Consider the following 11,957-nt stretch of genomic DNA (forward strand, 5'->3'; position numbering starts at 1 on the left):
ACAGGGTGTGTGTGTGTGTGTGTGTGTGTGTGTGTGTGTGTGTGTGTGTGTGTGTGTGTGTGTGTGTGTGTGTGTGTGTGTGTGTGTGTGTGTGTGTGTGTGTGTGTGTGTGTGTGTGTGTGTGTGTGTGTGTGTGTGTGTGTGTGTGTGTGTGTGTGTGTGTGTGTGCGTGTGTGTGTTTGCAAGCGCATGTGTGTCGGTGTGTGAGAGCATATATATGTGTGTGTGTGTATGTCTGCATGAATATGTGTGTGACAGCCAAAATAGTACTACATGAATGCTGAATAAAAATCTCCTCTCTAACCATCCTACCTTAGCTATGAACAGCAATTTCTCTCTCGCTCTCGCTTTCGCTCTCGCTCTCTCTTTCTCTCTTGCAGTGCATGCTGGGAGTTTTTTGGAGTTTGAGTGTTTGGTGTGGAGGGCTCCGTCCTAACTAACTTTCTTGATTAGTTTCTTAGTCTTTTCTTTGAATTTTATTTTTCTATGGTGGAGGGTTGGATGCAATATTTGTTTTAGCGGTATCCACTGTTTTTTCAAAGTTAGGGCCGAAGAGGACAGAGTAACTTTCCTGGGGTTTGGATGGTGTGGTGTGCACGATGGCTTCTCAGCCTAGCGCGGAAGGAGACGCTGTCGATACGGCATGGATTCAGGTGTGTTCCTGAGAATGGAGTTAAAGTGGAGGAGGTTCAGCGAACGGTGAACAGGTAGGAGCTGACTTTACACATTCTGCTTCTAGAATGAACAAAGCTGTGGTTGTGTTCATGAAAAGGGCTAATTTGGTTGGTTGGCTAATTGCTAGTGGAATATTTGTAAGGGATGTGTTGGTGTCAATTTCACCTCTCTCTTCTCCTTCAACAAGAGTGGTAGTTGCAAATTTGCCTCCGTTTATGACCAAATCAGGAAAGAGCTGAGTCGTTTTGGTAAGTTTGCTAGCGGGTTTCGTGTCAGCAGGCTTTCAGATGGCGTTAAGCACGTGGTTTCGTTCCGGAGGAAAGTGTTTATGTTTCTGAACAACAATGAGCAACTAAATGTGCATTTTAAAGTGAGGCACGGGGAGGGGTTCTATGCAGGGTTTGCCAGCACAGATAGTCTGCAGTGTTTTGAGTGTGGGGATTTGGGGCATAAGAGCTTTGCGTGCCCACATAAAGCCAGTAGACAAGGTGAGGGTACAAGCGCCAGTGGGGGAAATCAAGGTCTAAGTGCAGGGGGTAAGGAGATGCAGACAGCAGAAGCTGGGCCTAGTCATGCCAGGGAAGGTGGTGTAGCAGAGGCTGGGTATAGTCAGGCTATGGATGGTGGTGTAGATGAGGCTGGGTATAGTCAGGCTATGGATGGTGGTGTAGATGAGGCTGGGCCTAGTCAGGCTAGAGATGGTGGTGTAGCGGAGGCTGGGACTAGTCAGGCTAGAGATGGTGGTGTAGATGAGGCTGGTTATAGTCAGGCTATGGATGGTGGTGTAGCGGAGGCTGGGACTAGTCAGGCTAGAGATGGTGGTGTAGCGGAGGCTGGGTATAGTCAGGCTATGGATGGTGGTGTAGATGAGGCTGGGTATAGTCAGGCTAGGGATGGTGGTGTAGCGGAGGCTGGGACTAGTCAGGCTAGAGATGGTGGTGTAGCGGAGGCTGGGACTAGTCAGGCTAGAGATGGTGGTGTAGCGGAGGCTGGGTATAGTCAGGCTATGGATGGTGGTGTAGATGAGGCTGGGTATAGTCATTCATAAATGGTGGTATAGATGATTCTGGGCCTAGTCATCCTATGGAGGGTGGTGTAGATGATTCTGGGCCTAGTCATCCTATGGAGGGTGGTGTAGATGAGGCTGGGTCTAGTTATGCTATGGAGGGTGGTGTAGATGATGCTGGGCCGAGTCATCCTATGGAGGGTGGTGTAGATGATGCTGGGCCTAGTCATCCTATGGAGGGTGGTGTAGATGAGGCTGGGTCTAGTCATCCTATGGAGGGTGGTGTAGATGATTCTGGGCCTAGTCATCCTATGGAGGGTGGTGTAGATGATTCTGGGCCTAGTCATACTATGGAGGGTGGTGTAGATGAGGCTGGGGCTCGTCAGGCTAGAGATGGTGGGGTAGCTGAGGCTGGGTCTAGTCATACTATGGAGGGTGGTGTAGATGATGTTGGGTCTAGTCAGGTTATTCTAGTGGATGAGGACAGTATAGTGGGGAAGTGTAAGAGACTAGGGGGGAGGAGGAGGGTGTCAAACGGAAAAGGAAAAAGGATGTGGACAAAGGAACCATGGAACCTTTGCCTGTTGCTGTGGGTGATGCCCTGACCAGAGAGGAAGGGCAGGTGATCAGAGTGGGAGATAGAGATGAGGAGGAAAGTGAGTCTGAGGAAGAGGATGAGTTATTCTTTTCAGACTCCTCTTCAATGGGCCTGGAGCTGACAGCCAGTCAAGTAGAGGGGTCTAAGTACACGTTGAGAGAACTGACAAGGTTCCTGAATGAGACTAAGGGGGAAAAATGTTAATCTTGAGGCTTTTTTTTCTGATCCTAGAAAGTTTGTAAGATCAGTACAACATGCTATGAAAAATGAGGGGCATGGTGTCCTCTCACCCAGGAAACTGTTTAGGTTGAGGAAGTGGGTCACAACAGTGCGTAAAGGTTTACCTTCAGACACGGTTTAGATGTATATTTTCTTTCTGACACTGGGGCTTTTTGAGCTTTGCTATTGGTCACTTACTCTGCTGGCTTTTCTCCCACTTCTTATGGAGACTCTTCGGGTAGGCTCGCTCAAAATAAATGGTGCCAGAGATGCGGCAAAGAGGAGTGTGTTGGGTGAATATGTAAAACAAAAACAAGCACAGGTGTTGTTTCTGCAGGAGACTCATAGTGATGTGTTGAATGAAGTCGATTGGGGGCTCTGGTGGAAAGGGGCAAGTCTATTGAGCCATGGGACAAATCTTAGTGCAGAGGTGGCAGTCCTTTTTGCACTGGGTCTGTCTGTAAAACCTCCTCAAAGGAGGTGTGTAAAGGTAGGCTGCTTGTTGTTAAAGCAGAAATTAAAACCTCTTAGGGAAGCTGCGAATTTTCGCAGCTTTTTGTTAAAAATCGCGCAACATTTCAAAGTCCTGCTACTCATGTTTGGAATATAGTATATGCAAATGATAAGTATGTGTGTATGGAAAACACTCTGAAGTCTCTAAAACGTGTCTGTGGCTATAACACAACGTGTTTAGCAGTAAAAATCCCTCGAAAAACTGTTCTCCAAAAACACCAAAAATATATTACTCCGCCAGTCAATGTATTGTTCAAGACGAATGCGAATACATGAAGCCGTAATGTAAACGCCTACAGCTTCCACACGATGTCGCCAGTGCTGGCATTTTGAGCAGACTTAATCCTTGGTTCTATTACGTTTGACCCTTTCCTGTTTCAGTCTCTCAACAGGAAGTTATTCAAATGTGAAAGATGGCCGTTGATTTCCAGACTAGCTGCTATCGAATACAGATCGCCCCGTGATGAATTGTATAGCTAATTAACGTTTATTAATACCTAAAGTTGGTTTAGAAAAGTCATTTGAAGTGTTTTGTAAAAGTATATAGGCACCTTTTGTCATTTTAAAAAGTGAAGTTACGTCTTGTAAAAGGGAATATTCCTGGATCAGACCGGTCTTCAGAAAATGACATTTTGGCTATACAATGACGGATTTAATCGGGAAAAAGACCCAAGTGTGATGTTTATGGGATATATAGGAGTGCCAAGAAAGAAGCTCGTCAAAGGTAATGAATGTTTTATATTTTAATTCTGCGTTTTGGGTAGCGCCGGCTCCCGCAAAATCTGTCGTTTTAAGTAGCGTTGCAGTACTTTGGGGGTGTATGCTATCAGATAATAGCTTCTCATGCTTTCGCAGAAAAGCATTTTACAAATCTGACTTGGTAGCTAGATTCACAACGAGTGTAGCTTTAATTCAGTACCTTGTATGTGTGTATTAATGAAAGTTTGAGTTTTATCAAAAACTATACGTGGCGCACTTGAAATTTCCGCTGATTTGATCCCCACAGCGGGAGCACTTCCCCAACATTAACAACATGGGTTTTGTCTTTATAAATGTGTATGCGCCTAACACAGTGCGAGAAAGAGGGGTTCTATTTGGGAGCCTAAGACAGGAACTCTCACAGATAGCGCCTGAGGAGACGCTGGTGGTTGGATGGGACTGGAACTGTACAATGGATTTTTACCAAAGACAGAAATGGGGAAGAGCCTTATTCAGTGTCAGTGGGAGTGTTAAGGGACATCATTAATCAATTCGACCTAGTGGATGTTTGGAGAACTAAACATCCCAACACAAGACAGTATACATGGGTGAAGGTTGTTTGGGCTAGGGTGAGTGCAGCCCGACTTGATCGGTTTTACATGTCTAGGAATCGGAGCAATAGGCTGCTGGCCGCTACCATTCTCCCGGTGGGGTTTTCGGATCATCACATAACCATGGCTCGGCTGTCTATTTCACCAGGGCCCCGGGGGGCATCTTATTGGAAGTTCAATGTAAAGCTCTCATAAGATGCCACTTTTTGCTCAGGTTTCCAGACCTTTTGGGAAAGGTGGGGGCAGCGAAGAGAGGAGTATGAGTCTCTGAGTCAATGGTGGGATGTGGGGAAAGTCCAAATTCAGCTTTTCTGTCAACAATACACAGCTCTCTCATCCTCAGAGGATAGGAGAGTATTGGGGAAACTAGAGCGTTGTATTCGTGAGATAGAGGTAGAGATGGTGGGGCAAGGCAATGTAGGCCTCCAGGCTAATTTAGCCGAATTATGTCGGGACCTGGGCAATTTTTTCCAGGTTAAAGCAAATGGAGCACATGTAAGAGCTAAGTTCTCCATGCTCAAGTCGATGGATGCTCCCAGCTCCTTCTTCTTTGGTTTGGAAAGACAGAGTGGTGAACACAAGGGTATTGTCTACGGCTGTCTAATGGGCTGTGGGTGAGATGCGGGAGCGGACTGTGGAGTTTTATTCTGAATTGTATAGGGCAGAAGTGTGTGATCCTATGTGTGCTCAGGTCTTGTTCGCAGGACTCCCTAAGCTCTCTCTGGCACAGAGGGATGAAATGGACATTCCTTTGTTGTCCCATGAACTGACAGAGGCGTAACCCAGATGTCCCCCGGTCGTGCACCCGGGGTCGATGGACTCCCAGTGGAGTTTTATAAAAAATTCTGGAGAATATTTGGACAGGACTTCTTTTGCGTGTTGCGTGAATGCGTCGGGGTAGGAGAGTTTCCGATGAGCTGCCGTCAAGCAGCTCTGACTCTTCTGCCCAAAAAAGGGGACTTGTGTGAACTTGAGAACCGGAGGCCTGTGGCAGTACTCTGTGCGGACTACAAGATATTTGCCAAAGTCCTCTCTAACAGACTGAAGTCCCATTTGGACTTGATAGTACATAAGGACCAAACATATTGTGTACCCAGACGCTCAATCATGGACAACTTGTTCTTAATTAGGGACATGTTGGACTTGTCAAGAGGTTCTAATGTGAACTTTGGACTGGTCTCTTTAGATCAAGAGAAGGCTTTTGATTGAGTGGACCATGAGTATCTGTTTAATGTGATGTTTGGGTTTGGGGAAAGTTTTTTGACCTATGTGAAGCTGTTGTATGCTGGGGCATCATGTATGGTTAAGGTGGGAGGGGGGCTCAGTAGGCCAGTCTTGGTGAGACGGGGCATTAGACAAGGATGCCCTCTATCTGGGCAGTTATACACACTAGCCATTGAGCCTTTTTTAGGACTGCTACGCAGGAGACTGCAGGGAGTGTGCTGGACAGGAATGAATGTGGTGACAGGCATAGCAGTGTCAGCATATGCAGATGAAGTTTCTGTGATGATAAGGATATGCAGGCACTAGAGACCAGTCTGAAGGTGTACGAGGGAGCTTCATCAGCTAAGGTAAACTGGGGCAAGAGCAAAGCTCTGTTATGTGGGGCATGGGGGGGATAGGGCTCCTCCTCTGCTTCCAGGGGGTTTGCAGTGGGGTTGTGAAGGGCTTAAAGTGTTGTGGGTGTACCTGGGCTCGGAGAAGTGGGTAAGGAAGAACTGGGAGGGGCTGTCACAGGCAGTGGTGTCAAGACTGGCCAGGTGGGGGTGGCTCCTGTCCCAAGTGTCATAGTGTCGCAGACCTGCAACGCAAGCAGGTGGACTTCATCTGGTCGGGCCACCACTGGCTGAAAGCAGCAGTGTTGTACATGACCATTCACGAAGGAGGACAGGGCCTGGTGGAACTGGAGAGCAGGATGGCTGCTTTCAGGCTAAAGGCGGTGCAAAGATTGCTGTACCATGCTGATGTTGGCTGGAGGGAGCCAGCATGCGCGCTGCTGAGGAGAGTTGGCGGATTAGGGTTGGACCTGCAGCTGTTCCTCATGAAGCTGGAGAGGCTGAGTACAGCAGGTCTCTCATATTTTTACTCTGCAATGCTGAGGGCCTGGCAGCTGCTAATGCCCATACGAGAAGGGGGTGTGGAGCCTGGACTGTGGGTGTGGGAGGAGCCTGTCTTCCACAACCCAGCCATTCCTTTGAGATCGGTTCAGTCGGCCACCCTGCAGAGGCAACTGATGGCAGGGGTTTACAAAGGCTGGGTGACCTGAGACTGCTGGGAGAGGACGGGTGGAAAACCCCGGAAGTCTTGGCACAACAAACAGGAATAAAGTATCTTAGGCTGCTGGAGAGATTCCTGGAGGAGGTCCAGGAGGCACTGTCTGAGCCAGTAAGGGGGATGTTTGAGCAGCCAAAGGGGGAGGGGCCACCAATGTTTCCGCCACTGCAGGTGACGGCAGAGACTAGGGACTGGCAAGGGGTTAGATTTCAACACTCCGAGCCTGGGGGAGTTTGAGGGGGTGGGAGGTAAAGCCCTCTACAACCCCTGCATTAAGGTTAGGAACATTAGGAGCCTAACAGGAGTGAAGGCACATCAGTGGCAGGGGGTATGTGGGGCGGAAAGTATGGTGGATTTTAGGTGGAGGGGGCTCTACAAACCCCCAGTACCAAAGAGGTCAGGGGACCTCCAGTGGAGGGTTCTTCATGGAGCCCTGGCCACTAACAGCTGGTTGGCACGGGTTGAACCGGGTTGAACCAGGAATCAGGCAGGGGTGTCTTTTCTGTAAAATGAAAGAAACTGTGATTAATGTGTTTTCTGTGTGCACCAGGTTAATGCCTTTAATGTCTCTGTTGGAATGTGTGAGAGGTTGGGGGTGGAGTTTACTGTTGTCATGTTTATAATGGGGTACAGATATTCGAATAAGGAAAAGGCCAAATGTGTGTTGTTGAATTTTCTATTTGCTCAGGCAAAATTAGCTATTTGGCTCACAAGGAGGAACAGGGTCAAAGGTGGGGGGATAATAGACTCTTTACTATTGTTTAATGGGATGGTCTCTGCGCGCCTTAGTGTTGAGTTTGAGTTCTATAAAATTATAAAATGTGTAGAGATGTGGTGTGTTGGGGGGGCTGTCTGTATAGCTGGGGAAGATGTTTTGGATATACAGTTGTAGGAGTGGGTATTGTGATGTTGGTTTGTATCATGTGGTAGATAGAAAGGTGAGTATGGTTAATGTATGCAGTACAGGAAATATTGTTTTATACATTTTTTTTATTTTTAAGGGAGGTGGTGAGTATGTTTAAGTAAAGAAAGACAAAAAGTCAGTCTCTCTCTCTCTCTCTCTCTCTCTCTCGCTCTCTCTGCTATATTTCCTGATCTTAGCACATTTTCTCTAATAGCTTCAATTAGACAAGGACCCTACTACAAGGTCAGAGGCAGATCAACTCTCTTCTCAACCCCTTCTCACTGTAATAACTCTCAAGGAGATGTCAACATATTGGTTTCTACTACATAAATAGGGGCTTGGCAAGGTAAGACCGCTAGAACCAAGTCACAAAAACTACTAAGATATAGATAACCCAATCCTCCGTGTTAGTGATCAGGACATTTACAGGTCTGTTCCTTTAGGACATTATATCGTTCTCTACCCCCAGGGGGGCACGCGCACGCAAGGCACACACGAACGCACGCACACAAACCAACATCCAATCACCACGGCAACACTACTCTGGAACACTGCAACATTTAGATGAGACACACAACACAACTACCACACAGTTAGCATCTTCAGCCTATCTGAGCATTCTGTCCTTAAATCTATTAAAAACCTTAAAACTATGTTTTAAGCGAGAAGTAGACATTGGTCTGAAGCCAAAAAAAGAAAGGAAATTCACATGAGCACCATGATGCCTCTACTCCACCCATGCTCTACCAAGGTTTTCCAGCACACAGCTTTGACCTACTAGAGTAACTATGTTGGTATTGTACTTCAGACTGTGTGTAGGCAGGTTTCTTAGGGTTCAAACCTTCTCAAACAGCCTAATTCATACTCTTAGAGGAAGTGCTTCCACAATAATGTGATTTGTACCGCATACAAGGCCAAGTTGAATTCGCTGAGGGCATGTGAATCTCATATAGAGGGGTCCCATAGGAGTCTGAGGACAATCAGGCAGCCTGGCGATAAAACACACGCAGATCTCATTCCCTTGCCCTAAACATGGGGAAGGCAACATATGCTTCTCGCCAATAACTCTCACTAACACTCTTCACTCCCTGGCTTCCCTGGCTTCTTTCAAGGAGCTCAAAAGAGGAAATGAAAGAATAATGAAAAACAAAGTGATGCTTCGAATAATCGCATTCATATTCTTCTCTCCGTGCCATGTGGAAAAGGGTTTCTCCAGGCAATTTGGGCACAGTGCGTGTAGAGGGTCGTTTGGACAAAATGTTTGTCGTTTTCAATAATGTTTGTAGCAAGAAGGAGGAGGAGAATGGAGAAGCGGTTGCCAAAATGGAGGTGGCCTAAATCCACCACGGACACCTCGTTCTGATCCAGCGGGCGGTGTATTGGCAAGAACGTGTGTGTATGTTGTGAGACAGAGTGAGAGAGAGTCCCAGCTAGCACATAATATTCTGAGAACCATATGTTTCTTAGAGCTTGGTGACAGCGTGGTTGTCCTATAGTTGCTTTGTCATACAACCTTCCCACAACTTTAGGAGTGTTGGACCATTTATCGAACGGTCGCTGATTCTAATTCCCGAGTTGGCAAGGTGTAAAAATCTGCTGTTCTGCTCTTGAGCAAGGCAGGTAACTCCCAAGAACATGAAATCAAACTTTATTTGTCACATGCGCCGAATACGTGGTAGCTGTGAAGTGACTATGCATAGATAATAAACAGCGAGTGGCAGCAGTGTACAAAACACATTTTGTTCTTAGACCTGGCACTCCGGTACTGCTTGCCGTATGGTAGCAGTGAAAACAGTCTATGACTTGGGTGACTGGTGTCTTTGACAATGTTTTGGGCTTTCCTCTGACACCTAAATCAAATCAAATCCAATTTTATTCAAAATCAAATCAAATTTTATTTGTCACATACACATGGTTAGCAGATGTTAGTGCGAGTGTAGCGAAATGCTTGTGCTTCTAGTTCCGACAATGCAGTAATAACCAACAAGTAATCTAGCAAAAAATTCCAAAACTACTACCTTATAGACACAAGTGTAAGGGGATAAAGAATATGTACATAAAGATATATGAATGAGTGATGGTACAGAGCGGCATAGGCAAGATACAGTAGATGGTATTGAGTGCAGTATATACATATGAGATGAGTATGTAAACAAAGTGGCATAGTTAAAGTGGCTAGTGATACATGTATTACATAAGGATGCAGTAGATGATATAGAGTACAGTATATACGTAAACATATGAGATGAATAATGTAGGGTATGTAAACATTATATTAGGTAGCATTGTTTAAAGTGGCTAGTGATATATTTTACATCATTTCCCATCAATTCTCATTATTAAAGTGTCTGGAGTTGAGTCAGTGTGTTGGCAGCAGCCACTCAATGTTAGTGGTGGCTGTTTAACAGTCTGATGGCCTTGAGATAGAAGCTGTTTTTCAGTCTCTCGGTCCCAGCTTTGATGCACCTGTACTGACCTCGCCTTCTGGATGATAGCGGGGTGAACAGGCAGTGGTTCGGGTGGTTGCTGTCCTTGATGATCTTTATGGCCTTCCTGTGACATCGGGTGGTGTAGGTGTCCTGGAGGGCAGGTAGTTTGCCCCCGGTGATGCGTTGTGCAGACCTCACTACCCTCTGGAGAGCCTTACGGTTGTGGGCGGAGCAGTTGCCGTACCAGGCGGTGATACAGCCCGACAAGATGCTCTCGATTGTGCATCTGTAGAAGTTTGTGAGTGCTTTTGGTGACAAGCCAAATTTCCTCAGCCTCCTGAGGTTGAAGAGGCACTGCTGCGCCTTCTTCACGATGCTGTCTGTGTGGGTGGACCTAGTATACAGGTCCTGGATGGCTGGAAACTTGGCCCTAGTGATGTACTGGGCCATAGGCCCTACCCTCTTATGGTCAGATACCAAGCAGTTACCATATCAGGAAGTGATGCAACCAATCAGGATGCTCTTGATTTCTTTATATTGTTTTACCTTTATTTAACTAGGCAAGTCAGTTAAGAACAAATTCTTATTTTCAATTACAGCCTAGGAACAGTGGGTCAACTGCCTTGTTCAGGGGCAGAATGACAGATTTTTAACCTTGTCAGCTCAGGGATTTGATCTTGCAACCTTTCGGTTACTAGTCCAACACCCTAACCACTAGGCCACCTCATAGATGGGTCAGCTGTATAACTGCTGTAGAACTGCTCCCCGGGATGTCGATTTAAGGCAGCCCCTCGCACCTCTCTGAATCACAGGGGTTGGGTTAAAGCCGGAAGACATTTCGGTTGAATGCATTCAGTTGTACATCTGACTAGGTATCCCCTTTTCTCTTTCCCCTGTCATCCCGTGTACCTGTTGTAAATGGCAGATTCTGTCATTGATAAGCACCTAAATTGGAACTCAGTGGCTGTACAGTCAGAGCACAGATGCTCCACTTCACAGCTCTGTATGGGTTTTGACTGACAGCTGGTATAACTTTGAGCGCCGCCTGCGACAAGAAGTTGCCCCCATCGCTCCCACTAATTGGGAAACGTTTGCACATTTGTTGTTGTCTGAGTGAGGGAGATGCTGTAAATTGAGAGGAGTTGATGTGTTCTGAAAGATGAGATGTTGAAGATTATAATAATAAATACAAGCAAACTACACAGCCCTGACTCCAAATGTGCACTTCACTTTTCCATATTTCAAAACCATTATAATTTACAGTATCAATACGTCTGATCGCTATGTTTGATTCATAGCTACAAGGATGACATGCATTATATCCTGGATTGTCCTGAACATAATGAGCCTGTGTTTGCCACAGGTTAGTGTTTTACATCATGAATCTTGTTCTGGAGGCAGCTTTACAGCCACAAAAACTTTTTGGTTTGTTTTTTACCCCCCTTTCTCCACAATTGGTAGATACAGTCTTGTCCCATCGCTGCACCTCCCGTACGGACTGGGGGTTGTGCATCTCCCGAAACACAACCCCACTGTTTCTTGACACAATGCATGCTTAACTCGTAAGCCGGCCACACCAACGTGTCAGAGGAAACACCCAACACCTGGCGACCGTGTCAGCGTGCATGCACCCGGCCCGCCCCAGGAGTCGCTAGGGCACCATGAGACAAGGACAGCCCGGCCGGCCAAACCCTCCCCTAACCCAGACGACACTGGGCCAATTGTGCGTCTCCTGTTACACAACCCAGTATCGAACCAGGATCTGTAGTGATGCAGTGCCTTAGAACACTGCGACACTCAGGAGGCCCATAAAATCTGATTTTAAACCTAACACTAACCTTAAACCTAATCTTAACCACACAGCGAACCCTAATGCCTAACCCTAACCTTAAATTAAGACCATATAGACCATTTTGATTTCGCTGCTGGCATATCTAAGGTGAAATCGCTCAGTTCTGCCTCCAGGACAAGAATCGTGATAATAAACATCAACCGTCAACCTGCATGTTTGTCGTATTGTGAATAGAAT

This window comes from Oncorhynchus keta, chromosome 13 (genome assembly GCF_023373465.1).
Source record: "Oncorhynchus keta strain PuntledgeMale-10-30-2019 chromosome 13, Oket_V2, whole genome shotgun sequence".
Classification (NCBI taxonomy): Eukaryota; Metazoa; Chordata; class Actinopteri; order Salmoniformes; family Salmonidae; genus Oncorhynchus; species Oncorhynchus keta.